At 41.8% G+C, this 19113-nt stretch overlaps 1 long non-coding RNA gene across 11 annotated transcripts in view; it reads left to right on the top strand.

Annotated features, from left to right (window-relative positions):
• Window positions 1-19113, top strand: part of LOC129635788 (uncharacterized) — a 240093-nt gene that overhangs the window by 150413 nt on the left and 70567 nt on the right. For 7 of the 11 annotated variants that reach the window (XR_008706458.1, XR_008706462.1, XR_008706459.1 and 4 more), the window contains exons 3-4: window positions 1046-1208; window positions 3268-3481. This is a non-coding gene — a long non-coding RNA (uncharacterized LOC129635788). Of the gene's footprint in view, window positions 1-1045; window positions 1209-3267; window positions 3482-10732; window positions 10857-19113 lie in introns of all 11 variants that reach the window. The other 4 variants (XR_008706457.1, XR_008706455.1, XR_008706456.1 and 1 more) reach the window with 2 other exon arrangements.

The raw sequence follows: 19113 nt of genomic DNA, 5'->3' as shown, positions 1-19113 counted from the left end.
CATCTTGGAAGGATGTGGGGGGCGAGGTAAACTGGCGCGCAGGTGGCGATGCTTGTGGTCCTTGCATCTTGGAAGGATGTGGGGGGCGAGGTAAACTGGCACACAGGTGGCAATGCTCGTGGTCCTTGCAGTACCATTGTTCCTGACCGCTCATGGTCAGCAGGCTGCTCCCGACCATGTCCTTTGCCAGAATCCGTGAGATGACAGGACTTCCCTGTAACTCAGACAGTAAAGAATCTGCCGGCAATGCAGGAGACTCGGGCTCTATCCCTGGGTTGGGAAGATCCTCTGGAGAAGGGAATGGCAACCCAACAGTATTCTTGCCTGGAGAATCCCATGGACAGAGGACCCTGGCAGGCTATAGACCATGGGGTTGCAAAGAGTTGGACACAACTGAGTGACTAACACTACTATGAGACTGTCAGGGAAACTTACTATCTTGCAAGTGGCATAAACTCTTAGACCTTTTAGAGTTCTTCACATTCTAAAAATTATATGTTGTACTAAACTAATGTTGAGAGCCCCTGGTGTGGGATCTCCAGTAGAGATGACGCATCCCATCTTCCTCTTCAAGGCCATGTGATCAAGCTGTGACCAGTGCAGTGTAAGCCAAGGAGTTATTTCCAGATCACAGCCATAACAGAAATGGATATGCTCTGCCTTTGACTTTTTTTTTAATCTGGCTGGGATACAGACCCTCTAATGGTAGCTTGAGAAGACATCTTGGACTCAGGATACAAGTCATCTATTGAGGATGGCAGGACCATCCCATTAGCCTAGGACTAGCTACTTCTGGGCTGTAAGGGAGATAAACATTTCTTAATTTCGCTTAACTCAGTGTATTTTTGGTTCCCTTTAAGGGCAGCTTGAGTGTTGAATGTACTCTAAGAAATGTGGAAGCAAACTTAAAGATCTATTATTATTTTAAATAAATGAAAAAATTGAGACCTCAAATCAATAAATGACTTGTTCATAATTACTGTTAATAAAATGAAAACTCCCATTGATTCCCTCCTCCCCTTCTCTTCACATGGCCCATATCCAGTATTACCGGATATACAAGCACACGGTGTCCAGAGAAATAGGAGTATATGGAAATCTTTACAGTGAGGACAAGTAAATGGATGATACCTGGTATCAGTTACCCAGCTCTGGATGAAGAAATGCATATAGAGACACAATTTGAGCTTTGTGAGCTGACAGTCAAGGTAAGACTGAGAAATTGCAAGGGTGAAAAGTACCCGGTGGAGGAAAAATGATTTATACTAAAGTGATGTGGTCGGTATTTCCTTTTCCATTTTCATTGCAACGTCCCCGATGCCCAATTCACTGCCTTCTTGGAATGGCTTCATTAAGCAAGTGAAATTTGAAGAGGGATCTGAGAGAGTTGAAATAGTTCTCATGGCAAATGGGTGAGGGAAAACTGGTTAAGCACTGACTTCATAAATCAAGCAGTATCTGGATGTAAGACACTCATGAAATGCTGGTGGGTGTGGTAAAGATACAGTGATTTTTAAGGCACGATTTGTAATTGAAAAGAAAATATGTTTTTTAGGCCTTACAACACATTCAACATTGTTGAGTTTATAGCAATATTGTTTTTGTAGCAAGGAAGGAAATAGTTTTGTAGAAATGATGGAGTTTGAGGTATGCCTTGAAAAACAGAATGTTGGAAGCTTAAGTCTTATTAATAGTTGAAGAATTGTCAAGTGGGTCTTCATTTAACTTGAATGTCTTAAACACTTGACAAGGTTTTTTTTTTGTTGTTTATTTTTTTAAGCATTTTGGTGAGCTTAGTAAAAACCTCTTCCTTAATCTTGACTCCTTGGACTCTCGTGGTTTTATAGATTGGTGCAGAAGTGCTCTTATTTTTAATTTAATTTTTAAAATATTTATTTGGCTGTGCTGGATCTTAGTTGTGGCATGCAGTATATTCGATCTTCACTGAAGTATGTGAGATCTTTTATTGGTGGCATGTGAGCTCTTAGTGGCTCAGTCATGTCTGACTCTTTGGGATCCCATCCACTGTAGCCCACCAGGCTCCTCTGTCCATGGGATTCTCCAGGCAAGAAGACTGGAGTGGGTAGCCATTCCCTTCTCCAGGAGAATCTTCCCTACCCCAGAATTGAACCTGGTTCTCCTGCATTTCAGGCAGATTCTATACCATCTGAGCCACCTGGAAGGGCTTCCCAGGTGGCGCTAGTGGCAAAGAACCTACCTGCCAATGCAGGAGACCTAAGAGACACGGATTGGATCCCTGGATTGGGACAGTGTGCTGGAGAAAGGCTTGCCCTGCATTGGGAGCACAGAGTCTTAGCCGCTGAACCACCAGGGAAGTCCCCAGAAATGGCAGAGCCCTCTATGGGCCTGAATCTTTTACTCCAGGCCTTCATGGAGTGTGTTGTCTCAACCACTGGCCAGGACCTGGCTTTGTTTTCCATCCTTCATATCCTTCCGTCTGTCAAAGAACCAGTCTGGGACCTTGTTCAGGCATGGGTTCTACATAGCAGTGATCGCGTGTTCCACTTCATCCTCACTGAGCATTCCTGCCCTCTTAGTGAGGTCGGTGTCTGCTTTCCTCAACACCACATAAGTGCATCTTTGCCCCATACCCTTAATTGCTGATTTTTTGGATTTAAGACCAAAAGCACAGACAATAAAAGTATAAATAGCTAAACTGAACTTTATCAAAATTAAAAACTTCTGTGCAAAGGACGCAATCAACAGAGTCAAAGGCAACAGAATGAGAAAAAATATTTGCAATTATATATATGATGAGAAGTCAATATGCAGAATACAGAGAGTACTCTTAAAACAATCCAATTTTTAAAATGGACCAAAGAGTAACTAGGGCCTCTGCCATGTCTCCAGGAATCCCTGAGAAGTTTCAGGACATTCTGCGAGTACTCACTGATGAGCAGCAGAAAACTGCTTTTTTCTCATCATATATAATATATATATATAAACATATATATATATCTCAAATATATAAACCTCTCACATATAATTGCAAATATTTTTCTCATTCTATAGGTTGCCTTTTGACTCTGTTGATTGTGTCCTTTGCATAGAAGTTTTTAATTTTGATAAAGTTCAGTTGCTATTTTTACTTTTATTGTCTGTGCTTTTGGTCATATATCCAAGAAATCATTGCCAAATCGATTATAATGAATTTTTTTTCCATTGTTTTCTAATAAGAATTTTATCATTGAAGTATTAAGTTTAGGTCTTTGATCTGTTTTCAACTAACTTTTCATATGATACAAGGTGGGCTTCCCTTGTGGCTCAGCTGGTAAAGAATCCTCCTGCAATTCGGAGACCTGGGTTCGATCCCTGAGTTGGGAAGATCTCCTGGAGAAGGGAAAGGCTACCTACTCCAGTATTTCGGCCTGGAGAATTCCATGGACCGTACAGTCCATGGGATCACAAAGAGTCGGACATGACTGAACAACTTTCACTTCACTTCCTTCAGTGATGTAAGGTGAGTCTTCAACTTTATTCTTTTGCATGTGGCTGTCTAGTTTTTTCTAGCACCATTTGTTGAAGAGACTATTCTTTTCCCATTGAGTGGTTTTGGCATACTTGTCAGAAACAATTTTACCATATACTCAAATGTTTGTTTCTGGTCTTTTCATTCAGTTTCATTAATCTATATGTCTGTCTTCACGCCAGAAAGATACTGTTTTGATTACCATAGCTTTGTGATACATTTTTAAATCAGAAAGTGTGAGTCATTAACTTAATTCTTCTTTTTAAAGACTGTTTTGGGTATTTTGGGTCCTTTGAAATTCCATATTAATTTTAGAATGAATTTTTCCATTCTAGAAATTTTCATTAAGTCTGTATATCATTCTGGTTTGTACTGACACCTTAATATTAAGTCATCCAATCCATGAACAAGGATATCTTTCCACTTACTTTTCTTCAGTTTCTTTCAGCAGTGTTTGGAAGTTTACAGTGTGGAAGTCTTTCACTTCCTTGGTTAAGTTTATTCCCAGGAATTTTATTTTTTAATTGCTATTATAAATAGAATTAAACAATTTTTTCCTTTTCAGATTATTTTTAGTGTATATAAATACAACTGATTTTTACATTTTGATTTTGTATTATATGATTACAGAATTTATTTCTAAAAGCTTTTAAAATGCAATCTTCAGGGTTTTCTACATATAAGATCATGTTGTCTGCAATCAGAGACATTTTATATCTTTCTTTCTGATTTGGTTGTCTTTTGTTTCTTTTCCTTGCCTACTTATAATGGCTACCACTTCTAATATTATGTTGTATAGGAATGGCAAAAGCAGGCATCCCTGTCTTGTTCCTGATCTTAGAGGACAAGCTTTCAGTCTTTCACTATTGAATATGGTATTAGGTGTGAATACTACTCAGTTTTCTCAGTTTCAGGCTTATGTTCAAAGAGAGTCTATTCTGATGAAAAATAAAAAGTTTTATCTCTTGATGCAGTTAAGAGTACTATTGTGATTGCCAAATAAAATTTTATATTTTCTTCAATTTAATCTACTCATTTAACAGTTAAGGAAAGGCCTTGGAGGTGGGCGTGGCCATGTGATAGTTAACGACCCTGATGACAGTGAGAAGTGACCAGAGTCTTGTAACTCTTGGGACAATCCTATTTCAATGATTCTTGAGTGCTTCTTCCATTCTACGAGTTGGAATTGTCGACTGAATTTTGCTTTAAGCGGCTTTTACACTGAATCAGTCAAACTCAGCTGTCCTCTTGCGTACTGCAGTGATTTCCCTTTGATCTTTCGCTCCAAATACTCTGATGCCTACTCTATGTTACTATCTCCTCTTGAAAGACTTCTGTGTCTCAGAATTCCAATGGCTGTATTTTCTAGAGCTGAAATTGGGCTGAATCATGAAGGATCTCAACTATAAGCCAATATTCTTTGTAGTTTCAAGAAATACATCTCTCATGTCACTGTGCCCCAGTTTTTCAAAGTGCGGCTGTAATTGATGAAGTGTAAATTCACTTTTTGAGGGTCTTTTGAAGTCAACACACTGGGTGTCATATTTTAATTGGAACTTTACACTAGGTAGGTTAGAAATCTGAATTAAGCACCAAAAAAAAAATCAAGAGAGCAGTGTATCAAATTAATCTGAACTGGCATTTCCACACTTCATTTGAGTTTTGAGTAATGGTTTGAACAACATGTTGATAACAGTATTTGTAAATTTCATATGTGTAAATATGGAGATATCTCCATATTGACATGAGCATTTTCTTAATACTCTTGTTTATATCTATGGACAGATATGGATAAAAGGCTATAGCAGAAGTTATCAGCTGTCTCAGTGAACATGTTGTCTAAGTAACACTTTTTTGCTCAAATTTTAACATATATTAAGTTCCACAAAATGAACAGAGTTATAGGGATGGATGGATGGTGGATGCACAATAATGTGTGTATATTTAATACCGCTGAGCTTTACACACTTAAAAATAGTTATTTTATTTATTAGGGCTTCAGTTGTAAAGGGCTTCGGCTGGTAAAGAATCCTCCTGCAATGTGGGAGACCTGGGTTTGATCCCTGGGTTGGGAAGACCCCCTGGAGAAGGGAAAGTCTACTCACTCCAGTATTCTGCTGGTTAAAATTCCATTACACTTAAAAATGGTTAAGAAATTTTATGTGCATTTTACCACAATTAAAGAAGAGTGAAAAAAAAAAAATGCATGCTTACTCTGACTCTCTGTCTAACCTCCCTTCTACCCAGCATGAGTGATATAGGCCCAGGTTGCTTGGTTTCCAAAGAAAAGAAAGAATAAGAAATATCATTTGCTCTGTTTAGAGTAAAATGCAAAATGCTTACATGTACACACATACAGGGTAGGCAATTATGCATAACTTAAGGCCAGTTAGGATGTTAGTACAAGTAAAACGCATAAAATACTGTTCAAGAAAGAACTTGAAAGAAAAATATGCCATTATCTGCCCTCAACTGCTTTTGATAAGGAAACAATAACAACTGTAATAAATTGCCTCCATTTTGCACCCACTGCTTAGCATTGGGGAGCTTTTCCACAGGCTGGTTTGTGTTTAAGAAAATTCTTCTGTTGGATACAGACTTACAGAAATGTCAGGACGTTCCTATGCAGCTACTTCTAACAAGTAGAATCATCTCTAGGCAGTTTTTGGAGAATGTTCTTCTGCTTGAGAGGGGAAAAACCATTGTGGGGGAGCTGTCTCTTTGATAGATTTCAAATTTACTACAAACTGAAGATCATAAGGCAAAGAGCTCTCTTGTTTCGTGTGGGAGGAACAAAGCTGGAAGGTGGAGATTTATTAACTAATGGTTGTATCTCAAGGGGCTAAAAGGATTTTGTGTTTCCAAGAGACCCAGATTTCCTTGCCCCAAACATACATTCTGTAGTAAAATGGAGGAGCAGCGTGCTGTGAAAGGCACACCATTTCCTGTCCATCTGTGCTGTGCTACCGGTCATCGCTCCCAAGCTCAGAGCATGTCACCCTCAAAGATAAAATAGTGTTTTCTTGGAGGAAGGCTGCTACTGAACTGTGGCATGTGGTTATTTGAATAAGAGCAGAGTGCTAAAATTGTCATTAGGAAAAGGGGCTAAGGAATCGATTTTATGGACTCCCGACGTGGAAAACACAAGAGAACTCTCTGGGATTCCCAAATAATTTTAACCAGAAGCCCAATTTAATGTATTGAGTCATCACAATTGCCTACAAATCATCCATCCCTCTGTATTTTACTGGCACTCTTTTCTGCCATAAGTGAGACTATGTGTATTTTGATGTTATATGGCCTAATTTCTCCAGTTTACAAGAGGGATCAAGGGTGTTGGGCTCCTCCAAAATTTTGGAAGAGAGATGGCCACGAGGAGTTGTAAGTGCATGAATATAATGGAAGAATTTATGTTAATTTATGGGAAAATTTATGGGCGTCCCTGGTGGCTTAGAGGTAAAGCATCTGCCTGCAATGCAGGAGACACGGGTTCAATACCTGGGTCAGGAAGATCTCCTGGAGTATGAAATGGCAACCAGTTCCAGTATTCTTGCATGGAAAATCCCATGGAGCATGGTGGACTATAGTCCATGGGGTTGCAAATGAGTCGGACACAACTGAGCAAGGATCAGGAAAAACCAAGGATCACTGGAAATGTCACATTGGCATTATAATAGTATGGGTGTGAATGAAAGCATCCTAGGTTTTGCAGGCTGAAGAGTTGACTGTACTAATCTGCAGAGTGATCACTTTGTTCTTGTTCTTCCTCATACTCATCCCAGCTCCTTCACGGCTCCAAGGTCGTGGGTGTCCCTTAGATGCAGTTAGGAGGAGCCACCAGGAATTATGTGTTCTAATTCCCCCAAATCAACACTTCCTTTTCCTATAAGGGTCCAGGAGAAAACTGAGATCAAGTGGACAGACCTTTTCCTTATGTAGTTAGCTTTCTCTGAACCAGCTCACTGGATTGGAGCAGCCTCAGAAGAGATTTATAAGAATACTATATATAGAAATAATACATATGTATATATACTGTCTATAAAAATAACACTGTTTATAAGAATACTATAATTTACAACTTGTTACAGTGCAATAACTTTTAATTCAACACATTTGGTGGCTGAAATTTCAGCTAATCTGGATTCTTTATTGTTTGATAAAAGGGAGCCCTCTTTAAGACTGGGCCTTTCATGGGGCCCCCTTCTCTGGTTCATTACCTCTTCTCCAAGATCGTCAGTTTCCACATGCACTGTCCTCTTCAAGCCACTCAGATACCACTTTTCTCTCTAGAGAAAGCCACAGGTAGAGTTTTCTCTTTAGAAAAGCCCACGAGTAGTTTCCAGGCCCTTCTCTGAATCCTCATGCCAACTGCATCCCTAGAGCTTGGTTAGCTGAACCCTGAGCTCTGCAGTCGGAGACTCTGGGTGGAGAATGGGATCCAGTCCAGGAGAGATGGTACAGAGAGGTCCTCAGGATTATTTTTTCATCTTTCATTCAGTTGTCAGGATGCTGCTGCTGTTTCTGTTTCTAGGGAACTTGACAAATAACCATGTCACTTGAAACACTACTTTTTAAACAAAGCTACACAACCTACTACCATATTATTGAAACAATTTTTCTCCTCTTCACAGGGCTGTGATGCTGTTTAAGAGCACAGGGTATGTTCATTGTTGCCACATGGACAGTTGGTTTGTTTCTTTTCAGCTGAGGTGGCACTAGAAGAAAACATGACTATCTTTTACTGGGTTTTCCTTTTTGTTTCTCAAGGCATGACTTCAACTCCTGTTAGTTTATTTGGATTCACAGTCTCCGTCTGGAGGGGCTTCTCTTAACAATCAAACTGCTCACCGAGGCACTTGTGTTATTTCTCTGTTGGAGGCAGTCTGGTAAACATCTCTGTAAAAGATTTAACGCTGTCCTGAAGTTTTAGCAAATCTCCAAGGCAATATTTTATCCCCGTGTGTTGGAGGGGATTCTGATCTTAACTTTAACTGGGAAACCTGGATAAAGGGCTTAGGGGGTTTCTGCTCAAATGAGGTGAGAACCTGCCTGTCAGGGGCCATGCCGGCAACTGTGACATAGTGATGTCCTCACTCTCTGTGCTTCAGTGGTTTTAAAACATGTTTATGAGTCTCATGGTGACTTTCCTGAGGCTGAACTGTGAGTGATGAAAGACTCTGTCCAAGTAGCTGGTCCTGGAACAGGGTCAGCTCTCTCTCACCCCGGCTTTCTTTGAACAACTCAGCCTCTCCCCTGCCAGCACCAAGACGTTGGCTGGGAGCCTCACGCACACCTGCCCATCTCTGACAACCTTACATCCACCCCTCGTATCAGGCAAGATGTGGACGTGGGGTACTTCTTCTTAGTTTTGGGTTGACTTCTAGGCCTAAGTGCTTCCCTGGTAGCTCAGATGGTAAAGCGTTTGCCTACAATGCAGGAGACCCGTGTTCGATCCCTGGGTTGGGAAGATTCCCTGGAGAAGGAAATGGCAACCCACTCCAGTATTCATGCCTGGAAAATCCCATGGACTGAGGAGCCTGGTGGGCTACAGTCCATGGGGTTGCAAAGAGTCGATTACGACTGAGTGACTTCACTTCACTTCACTTCCAGGCCTAAATGTGCCATGTGTTCTGAGATGAGACGTCAGAGCTCCCTAGCGTGGGATGTGACCCTGATCTTTTCAGTTCAGTTGCTCAGTTGTGTCCGACTCTTTGCAACCCCTTGGACTGCAGCACGCCAGGCTTCCCTGTCCATCACCAACTCCCAGAGTTTGCTCAAACTCATGCCCATTGAGTCAGTGATGCCATCCAACCATCTTGTCCTCTGTTGTCCCCTTCTCCCCCTGCCTTCAATCTTTCCCAGCATCAGGGTCTTAGTGAGTCAGTTCTTTGAATCAGGTGGCTTAAGTATTGGAGTTTCAGCTTCAGCCTCAGTCCTTCCAATGAATATTCAGGACTGATTTCCTTTAGGATGGACTGGTTGGATCTCCTTGCAGTCCAAGGGGCTCTCAAGAGTCTTCTCCAACACCACACTTCATCAGCTTATGCCTGTAAATTGGTCCACACTGGAGAGGAGAGGGGCTGGAGAGAGAGAAGACTGGGGAGTTTTAGTCTTTTGTGCTTTGCTCTCACCTCAGTGCTAATGAGAGTGGTTCCAAGGCCACTAGTCAAGAGGCTTCAAGGACCCTAGTTGGAGAATTTTGTTCATCCTCTGCACTGGAGGTATAGCAGGCTACGGTTTGACTCTTTTTTTCTTTTTTGATGTTTATTTGGCTGTACCAGGTCTTAGTTCTGGCATATGGAATCTTCAGCTGTGGCACATAGGATCTGGTTCCCTAACCAGGAACCGAACCCAAGTCCCCCTGCCTTGGAAACAGGGAAATCTTAAGCCCTGGACCACCTGGAAGTCCCTATGGTTTGACTCTTGCATGAGAAATCTACAGGGCAGAGTGGGCCGTGTCCACAGTGTGGAACATGAGGTATGGGATCGCAGAGTCAGCAGTTGCAGATGTATGTTTCTGAGGGACCGGTGGTCACAGGGAGCCAGGCTGCCAGGGATCTAGAATCATCTTGCAGGGACTCTTCCAAAAGGGCTTCTGGAAGGAGAATGGAGCCCTTAAAGGGAGGATGTGTGTTGGAGGAGAACCTTGGAGAACCAGGACCTCAGAAGGGTCCGTGAGGATTGTGTGGCTGAGGCAGGGAATGGCAGGTGTCAGGTCACAGCAGCGCGGTTTCTGCAGAAACACACCAAGCTGCCGAGGACAGGGACAACTCGAGACGATTCCTAATAGCAAAGGTGTTTTCTGCACTGTTATCCCTTCACCCACTTCTCATTGCTGCTATAGAGGAATTTTCAAATACCACGCTTAGAAGGAGCGCCACACCCATTCCTGTTGCTTCCTGCTGGCCACAGTCTTGAGATAAACCTGGAATCAAGTTTAGAATTTTGATAAGGGATTGCACCAGGTTTTTTTTTTTTTTTTTTTAATTCACCTGTGATTGTTTTAGGGACCAAACTCAAAGACAATATTTAATGATCTAAATGTATGCATGTCTATTGAGGAACTTGCTCAGGCCTGTTCACGCAGGAGTAGGGGAAGAACAAAGCTTCCAGATTGGGTTTGAGAGGGTCATGAGAAAAAAAGAATTTCTGATGTATTATAAGCCTACCTTGCTCGATGTATTAATTACATAAGGTATGATCTAAGTGAAAATGTTGAGCTTGCTTGCTATTCCGTTGCAGGTTCAAGATCAGTCACCCCACCCTGCCCTCCCCATGCGATCAGATGCTGCCTTAGTCTAAACTTCTATTTGCAAAGACCAGATTGCAACAGGTCCCTTCCCATGCTGTGTGTTCCTCGTTGGAGGTAAATATCTCAAAGGAAGAACTCAGATGTCATACCTACAAAGTGGCAGGAACAAGTGTTGCTGTTACTGAGAGGCTGCCAGCATGTTCCTGTCTAAGCCTGCTTCTTCAGTTCCCACCTTCAAGCTCTTATTCCTAGTCACTGCCTGTTCTTTTAAGACCTGAGCTGGGGGTCCCAGTCAACCGACCACACACCCCAGTGCAGCCCCCCAGGTCCTGTTACCCATGGTAGCAGATCTCCTGAGAGCGCAGCCCCTGTCTTCCTGGACTCCTAAGAACCACCCACACTCACTCCTCATGGTAAAGCACCTTCCCAGGCCCAGTCACCGTGACCCCTGCCTCTTCTTGGAGTGCTGGTTGCTTGCCCTTGCCTCACGGTATTGGGGGATTGCATTCCTGCCTGGAGTGGCCTGCTTGAAACTGCTGTTGGTGAATCCACCAGCCCTGGAACTTGTTCTGAAACAGGGAGAAGTTTCTAGCTTTCTCCTGGGGATAAAATAAATGCACACAGGAAATTAAGTCTAGAGAGTGTCCGGGGATGGTATAAATTCGGCCTGACATTCCATACCACCTTTACTTCTCACTGATGATGGAATTAAAAATGATGATCTTAAGGATGAAATTGAGGTTTAACTGTTTAATAGATTTAATTTCTGATAATGAAACAGCTACCCCTTTAAAAATATTAAATAACTAATTGACTCCTGACACTTGGTAAGTACTTCAAATATATTACCTTTCAGCTGCCTGCAAAAACAGGTTTTATGATCTACTTTTTACAGATGTTGTTGTTTAGTTGCTTAGTCGTGTCTGACTCCTTTGCGACCCCATGGACTGTAACCCACTGGGCTCCTCTGTCCATGGGATGTTCCATGCAAGAATACTGGAGTGGGTTGCCATTTCCTTCTCCAGGGGATGTTCCCGACCCAGGGACTGAACCCACATCTCATGCTTGGCAGGCAGATTCTTTACCATTGAGCCACTTGGGAAGCCCCTTTTTACAGATGAGGAAACTGTGAAACCTCAGCAGGCTGATTCCTGTCTCCATGCTATATCACACTGACTTCTTGGGAGCTGCATGGTACTATACTAGAGGGGGTTTCTTTCTATCAAAAATGAGCTGGTTTGTTTGAACAGTGGCTCTCAACCAGGTGTAATTTTTGACTTCCAGGGGACTCGCGGTAATGTCTAGATGCGGCTTTGGTCGTCATGACAGTGGGGAGGGCGCTGTGGCATCTCATGATAGAGGTTAGTGATGTTGCTAACCAGCCTACAATGCCCAGAACAGCTCCCACAACACAAGACTTAACCCAGCCCCAAAGTCAGTAGTACCAACTCTGGCTTAAAGCGATTTTCAAGAGCATTTACAATGACTGAATAGAACACGTGGATTTACAGTTTTAGCTAAATAGGCCGCTAGATCAAGGAGTGACTGGGGTAGAATTGTATAAGAGAAGATATAACATCTTATCTTGTGATGCTCCCAAGTCTCTGGATTTGTTTCAGATTTTTTGGTTCAGTACAGTTGCCCAGTCATGTCTGACTCTTTGCGACCCCATGGACTGCAGCACGCCAGGCTTCCCCGTCCATCACCAACTCCCAGAGCTTACTCAAACTCATGTCCATTGAGTTGGTGATGCCACCCAACCATCTCGTCCTCTGTCGTCCCTTCTCCTCCTGGCATCAATCTTTCCCAGCATCAGGGTCTTTTCCAGTGAGTCAGCTCTTCACATCAGGTGGACAAAGTATTGGAGTTTCAGCTCAAGCAACAGTTCTTCCAATGAATATTCAGGACTGAATTCCAGAACTGCCTGAGCAGGAGAGGTCCTCTGGGAGCCCCTCCTGCCTGGAAAGGATCTAGGTAAGAATGGTTATGGAAGGTGGCTTGAATGATTTCGGGCTTATACAGAATGTTGGTGAGTTAAAGATTCTACTGTGAGACGCCTAGCAGGTTACAAAGCAGAATCACAGAACGCTTTCCTAGCTGACATGTCATCAGGGCCTCCTGTATTATTTTCCAGAGTTTCTGCCTCTTTGCCTTTCTTCCTGTCTGTTAAAAAAAATTCCAAACAAACCTCAGGGTAGTGTTGTGAAAAGCGAGGTGAGTATCATTTCATTTATTTTCATAATAGGAAAGTCATGCAAATTTGCTCACTGGAACAAATTACCCACTTACTGAATCAGGAAAGGACAATATTACTTACAAACTGTTCTCTGCTGGTCCTCCGTAGCACAGCAAAGATTGTTCTAGCATAATATAATGGCATCCAAAATATTACAGCATTAATTCAAGTAACCAGACAGTAAGAAAAAAAAAAAAACACAAAAAACAGCGGGCCCTGAACAGCAGTAATGTTCTGCTCCTGGAGCTGATTAGCTATGTAAAATACAAAACAGCAGAGAAACCCAGAGACCAGAAAGTGAGAGCAGATACAGGTAATGAATTAGGAAGAGGGAAAGGGAGAGGGAGTTACCCATTGGTCAACTTAACTCTTGACTTTTAAAATGAAAGGGAAGTGGGAAGAAACCCATTACCTTTTAATGCAATAGAGTCCAAGTGTAATTCGTAATGATGCTATCCAAACTGCATTCATACTGTTGCTGCTGCTCTGAGAAGTCTAAAGGAATGCAAACATCTGTGCATACCCCATGCCTTGGTACACAGCATGGTCATGCTGTAAAACTCCCCATAAAACAAAGCAGCATGATTACTCAGGCTTACTTTATAATGCTGCCTGAATTTGAAAATGGATAGATAGAGTTATTATGTACTCGTAAATTCAGGCCAGTTAGGCAGAGAAACAACCCAAGCATCCTGCCTCATGTTCTTGCATCCTACCAGCTCCTTTAGGTGCTGTTCTGGGGGAAAAGAAAGCCTCAGCAGACCGGTACACACAACTCATGTTCCTGGCAGGTAGAAAACACACGTTTTGTAGGATTTGGGAGGGAGTGAATCCACTCTTTCATACGATGTCCACTAGCTCCTGGGCTCGCTGGGTTTGAAAAGGATGAAAAGTACTGTAATCATAGCTTGGGGAGAAGTATCATGGAGATTGAATCAAAGGATGAACAGTTAGTGAGGGGTAGATTATCCAAAGGTAGAAAATAATACGCATTAGGGATAGTACATGTGAAAATCCCTCGTTATTTTAAGCTCTCTGAAGCTCTAAAAAGTTTTCAGCTTATTTTAGGAAATATCAATTCAGAAGGAAGTTAGTAAGCATTGGTTTATCTCTACTTACTTACTAGTCTTTTAAAAATGTTTACTGGAGCACAGTTGATTTACAATATTGTATTTCTGCTGTATAGCAAAGTGAATAAGTTACACACACACACACACACACACACACACACACACACACACCCACCCCTTCTTTATTCGATTCTTTTCCCATACAGGTTTTTACAGAGTTTAGAGTATCACTACTTACTTCTTAAGAGCAGAACTCAAATTTATTGAGTACCTATTATGGGCCAAGGATTATATAAGGTACTCAGGAAATAAACTTAAGAGAGACAGTCGTGATTTCTTGATTTCACTTAAACAAGGGTGAACAGACGAATGTAAATATCTTGATGCAAGTTAATACAACTAGATCTAGGGAGGAGCTGGAGATTGGAGAGGTGTTTAGACTGTGGTTGAATCAGTCACTAGTTGACTCGGGGGGGAACTGGAAGAGAGGCGGTCCTCAAGCAGGCCTGTTAGCCCTCCCGCACGGGAACCAGACGGATAGAGGTGCCGTGAACAAGGGTGGCGGTGGTGCAGGAAAAGAAACCAGTTGTAAGGGAAGTTGAAGAATTAAGTTTTCAAGACATAGAATTGAATGTTTCTGATGATTCAGGTAGATCTTTCTAGTAGCCAGGAAGAAGTGTGGGTTTGGCTATTATAGAGTTCCGAGTTGGAAAGGATTCAGGATTGTTTTAGATTCAGTAAAGCCATCGCATTTTGCTGCTTTGTGAAGGGCATTGAGATGATTTCTGGTTTTGTGTCGGGTCCTTGCTGGACTCTAAGCTTCTTGAAAAGTACCGTATCGAATACATAGATGTTTTCACTGTTAAGAGGAAACCTTTGGTTAAAAATCAACTGGTGAATGAATGAACTGCATGATAAGTGAATATATCTCAGTAAGTGAAGTGAAAGTCGGTCAGTCACGTCCAGCTCTTTGTGACCCCATGGACTATACAGTCTGTGGAATTCTCCAGGCCAGAATATTGGAGTGGGTTGCCTTTTCCTTCTCCAGTGGATCTTCCCGACCCAGGAATCGAACCGGGGTCTCCATTGAAGGCAAATTCTTTACCAGCTGAGCCACTAGGGAAGTCCAAAAGGAAAAGAAAAAAATCAACTGATGCAATGTTCTTCTTCCTAAATATTTCCAATAAGGAGGAGGGAAGGAAGCTAGGAAGCAAGGAGAACAATCTTACAAATGGATTTCATGGAATGACTGGACCGAAAGCATTTGATTCAGTAAGGGATCATCCCCTTGATTTGATAAGAGATCATGTGCCCAGTCTCCTACTTTTGCTGATAAGGAAACAAAGACCAGAAGAATGAAAATGTGTTTAAGAGTCATACATGAGTTGCCTCTAACACCCAAGCCTTCTTTCTCAGTTCTTTTTGTTTGATTTTATTTGGCTTGGTTTTTTTTAATTGTTTAAACACATTGTCATGATATTTATTATTATTAACAGTATAATAAGTGAATATTGGTGTTTAAAAAATATTATTAGTAAAAGCAAAACAAAATGAAGGTATCGCCTTTCAGAAAGAAGAGATGCAGAGTGAGACATAAGGAAAGAGTAGGCTTGGTCTAGACTGTCAATCATGTATTCAGTGAGGCTGAATTCCTCCGTTTCTATTTTTAATAAAACCCTTGAGTTCTGGCAGCAAGTGTTAACAAGTCCACTTAGTATTTGTCAAAAAACTTAAGGTACTCAACTAATTAAGCATTCCTATCTTTTTACATTTGACATTTTCATCAACTAGAAACTTTCTAGACTAAATTACTAAATTTGAAATAAAATTTCACATAATTAAACTTTTAAAAATGGATACTTATGCATTTTAAATAGAGAACCAGCCCTAAGGAAAGCATAACTTCATGGTAAAGTGGACCAATTACCAACTGAGAGCTTCAAGAGCAGCTTACTTCTGATGCCTGAAATGAAATAAAAATTTTAAGTGGCTGAGCTGTCAAATGGAGGAGCCCATGAGATTTACATGTGCCACAAGGATTTCCAGTTTTCACTAAATATGTGATCCTGTCTTCAACTTGGTTTCCTGTGTATGAATCCTAGTTTGGCCATTTCACTTCGAACAGTTTTGTTAGTTGAGAGTTTGTCCTTGGTTCCTGGGAAGAAAGTTAGTTCTGGGAAATAAAGTGACTGTCCAGTAATGGCTTTAAGAACTAACAGGATAGTCTCCTCTCTCTCTCTCTCTTTTTCTAAATCTGTTTCCCCTTTTGAGTGAAGTATGTTTTCAAACTGATGCCCATGTGTGTATCATTTATGCTTTTAAAATCATCCCATTTTCTTGGTATATGACCAATGAGATATGTGATTTCAAGGAAGTCCTTCTGAGTCTGTCCCTTCTTTAGCTTAAGGGATAATGTCTATTGGAAGTATTTTTTGCCACAATGTTGACATGTAGTATTAATAGTTGTTTGATAAACATCCAGGGAATTTATGAATCAATAAAAGAAATTCTTGGATACTGCTTTGGTAAATAAACACGTGTAAGCCAAGGGATTTTTTTTTTCTTTTTCAGTTAAAATGCCTAGGCCAGGTGGCATTCTCTTTTAGAGTTTGTGTCATCTGTAGTCCTTGCAAAAGATGTTATGGATCGTTTGTTAACCCGTATGGCAATTTCTTGGGTGACTCAGTCTATTGTTAAGGGGACAGCTGTGAGCAGCTGTGTATTTAACTCAGAAATAGAAATTTCTATGCATGTTATAAATCTGTGCCTTTGAAAGACAGGGCTAAATGGTTTTACTGTGCTCCATTGGGTGTGAAATGGTTAAAGAGTAATACAATCCTGAACTTTATACCAGAGATAAATGATTAATTTATTACATGTAAAGTAAAATTTTGGTGATGTTTCTGTTTACTGGAGGATGGCTTTTTAAGTTCAGACTTCAAATCCAGAAGTTATCTTTCAGTGAAGATGAGAGGAGGTTGGAGAATGAATCAGGATAAATCACATAATGAGTGTGGATGTGTAGAGCAGGCGAGGTCTGCTGGCAGAAGAGAACACCAGAATAGAATGAAGGCATCTTCAGGAGCAAAGATGGTTTCAGTATAGGGGCTCAGGCAGACCAGAGAGGTAGGGTGATTAGCAGAGGACTACAGTCAGATAACTGAGTCTCTGTTGTAGCATGAAAAATCAAAGAGAAGCCCTTCCCCAATAAGAAACCCATGGCAAGACATCCCTGGTTCTCCGGTGGCCAAGACTCTGTGCTTCCACCGCAGGGGACACAATCTTGATCTCTGGTCAAAGAACTAAGGTCCCTCATGCTGTGCGGTGCAGTCAAAAACAAAGCAAAGAAACAAAAACCCCCAAACCAGTGGCAGACATTTCTGAAGTGATATTGAAGGGAAGTTTTATCTTCTTACCAATGGAATTAATAAAGATCCTTATCAGAAGACCAAGACCAAGTGAAGTCACTCAGTTGTGTCCAACTCTTTGCGACCCCATGGACTGTAGCCTACCACACTCCTCCATCCATGGGATTTTCCAGGCAAGAGTACTGGAGTAGGTTGACATTTCCTTCTCCAGAGGATCTTCCTGACCGAGGGATCGAACCTGGGTCTCCTGCATTGGAGGCAGACGCTTTACCGTCTGAGCCACAAGGGAAGTCCTTATCAAAAGATAGCTTTGTGTATATGCAGTGACATCTATGTGAGACAAGAACAGCATGGAGGAAGCCTCAGAACAGTAAGAGAAATATGGACTGAACCAAATTCTCTCCCCTAGGCATACCTTTTCATCCCTTTTGGTGAAGAATCGCAAATTATTGTACGTTACTATGAGTTTGTTTTACATAAATATGTTTAAATTAGCAGCACCGTAACTTACAGTCCTCATTGTGTAGGTTTAATCATTCTCACCTGTTAGAGACACATTGCCTTCATAAAATCCCAAGTTATAGCACCACTGCCAGGATTGCTACAAATGCAGATCTGAACTGGGCAGAGTCACTGATGGGCACTCAAGATACCAGTTTAAAAGTGGGTACCCCTGTGTTACCCCAAGAAGACTTGCTTTTTCCCTGGGGGGTGCTACACGTACATCTCCTAACTTCAAAGTAACCCAAAGCCTATGTCCCATTAATGACATTCCAGAAAAATTATCTTCTGCTAGGAGCTTATGTGTGGCTGACGCTAAGGCTACACCCAGGCCTCAAATGCATCTAGTTTGTACAGTGACGCTCTGAGAACAGTGTGAACGGAAAAGCCACACTTTCACTCTGACTAGACCAGGAGTAGTAATCAGAGTGTTGGAAAAATAATCTCTATGAGGCTTAGCCTTCTGCTGTTGTTTGGTAGCTAAGTCCTGTGTGACTCTTTCATGACGCCATGGACGGTAGCCCTCCAGGCTCCTCTATCCATGGGGTTCCCAGGCAGGAATACTGGAGTGGGTTGCCATTTCCTTCTCCAGGGGATCTGCCTGACCCAAGGACCAAACCAGTGTTTTTATCCATGTGTTGTATCATGTTACCTCTGCACTTGATCACCTACTACTATTTCATATTTTCATTGTGCCAGGCCTAAGCTAACTGTGAGCTTTTCATGACCTTCCATCATCTGACACCTCCCTTGCTTTCTGAAGATGTTTCCATAATAGTCGTCTTCTATCGGAGCCCTTCCCTACTCTGATCCCAGCACCAGGAAGGCCCTCTTGTTATCTCTGCCGTGTAGACTGTGGGCTCCCACTTCTTAGGGCACTGCCGTCCCAGAGATCTCCCCGGTCCTGGGCTCTACACTGTGACTGTTGAGGACCACGTAGTTGACCAGATAACTGTTTGCTACTTTCTGTAGTCTTCTTTCATTTTTGTTATTCTTTCCAGTTAGAACTATATTTCTTGAAGGCAGGGACTTTTCTGCTAGCCCCATGGCACACAGCTCAGCAGTGAGCAAGTAACAGGTCTCAAACTATTTCAAACCTATTTTTTTAAAGTTCTGTTTAGGTAGTCTCCCTGATAGAAGCACCCTTTCATAGAGCTGGGGGGCTCTATTGTGTTGTGATCCTGCTGCCTGGTTAT

The sequence above is a fragment of the Bubalus kerabau genome, chromosome 21 (genome assembly GCF_029407905.1).
Source record: "Bubalus kerabau isolate K-KA32 ecotype Philippines breed swamp buffalo chromosome 21, PCC_UOA_SB_1v2, whole genome shotgun sequence".
In the NCBI taxonomy this organism is placed as follows: Eukaryota; Metazoa; Chordata; class Mammalia; order Artiodactyla; family Bovidae; genus Bubalus; species Bubalus kerabau.
This window is presented reverse-complemented; position numbering and strand designations above follow the sequence as displayed.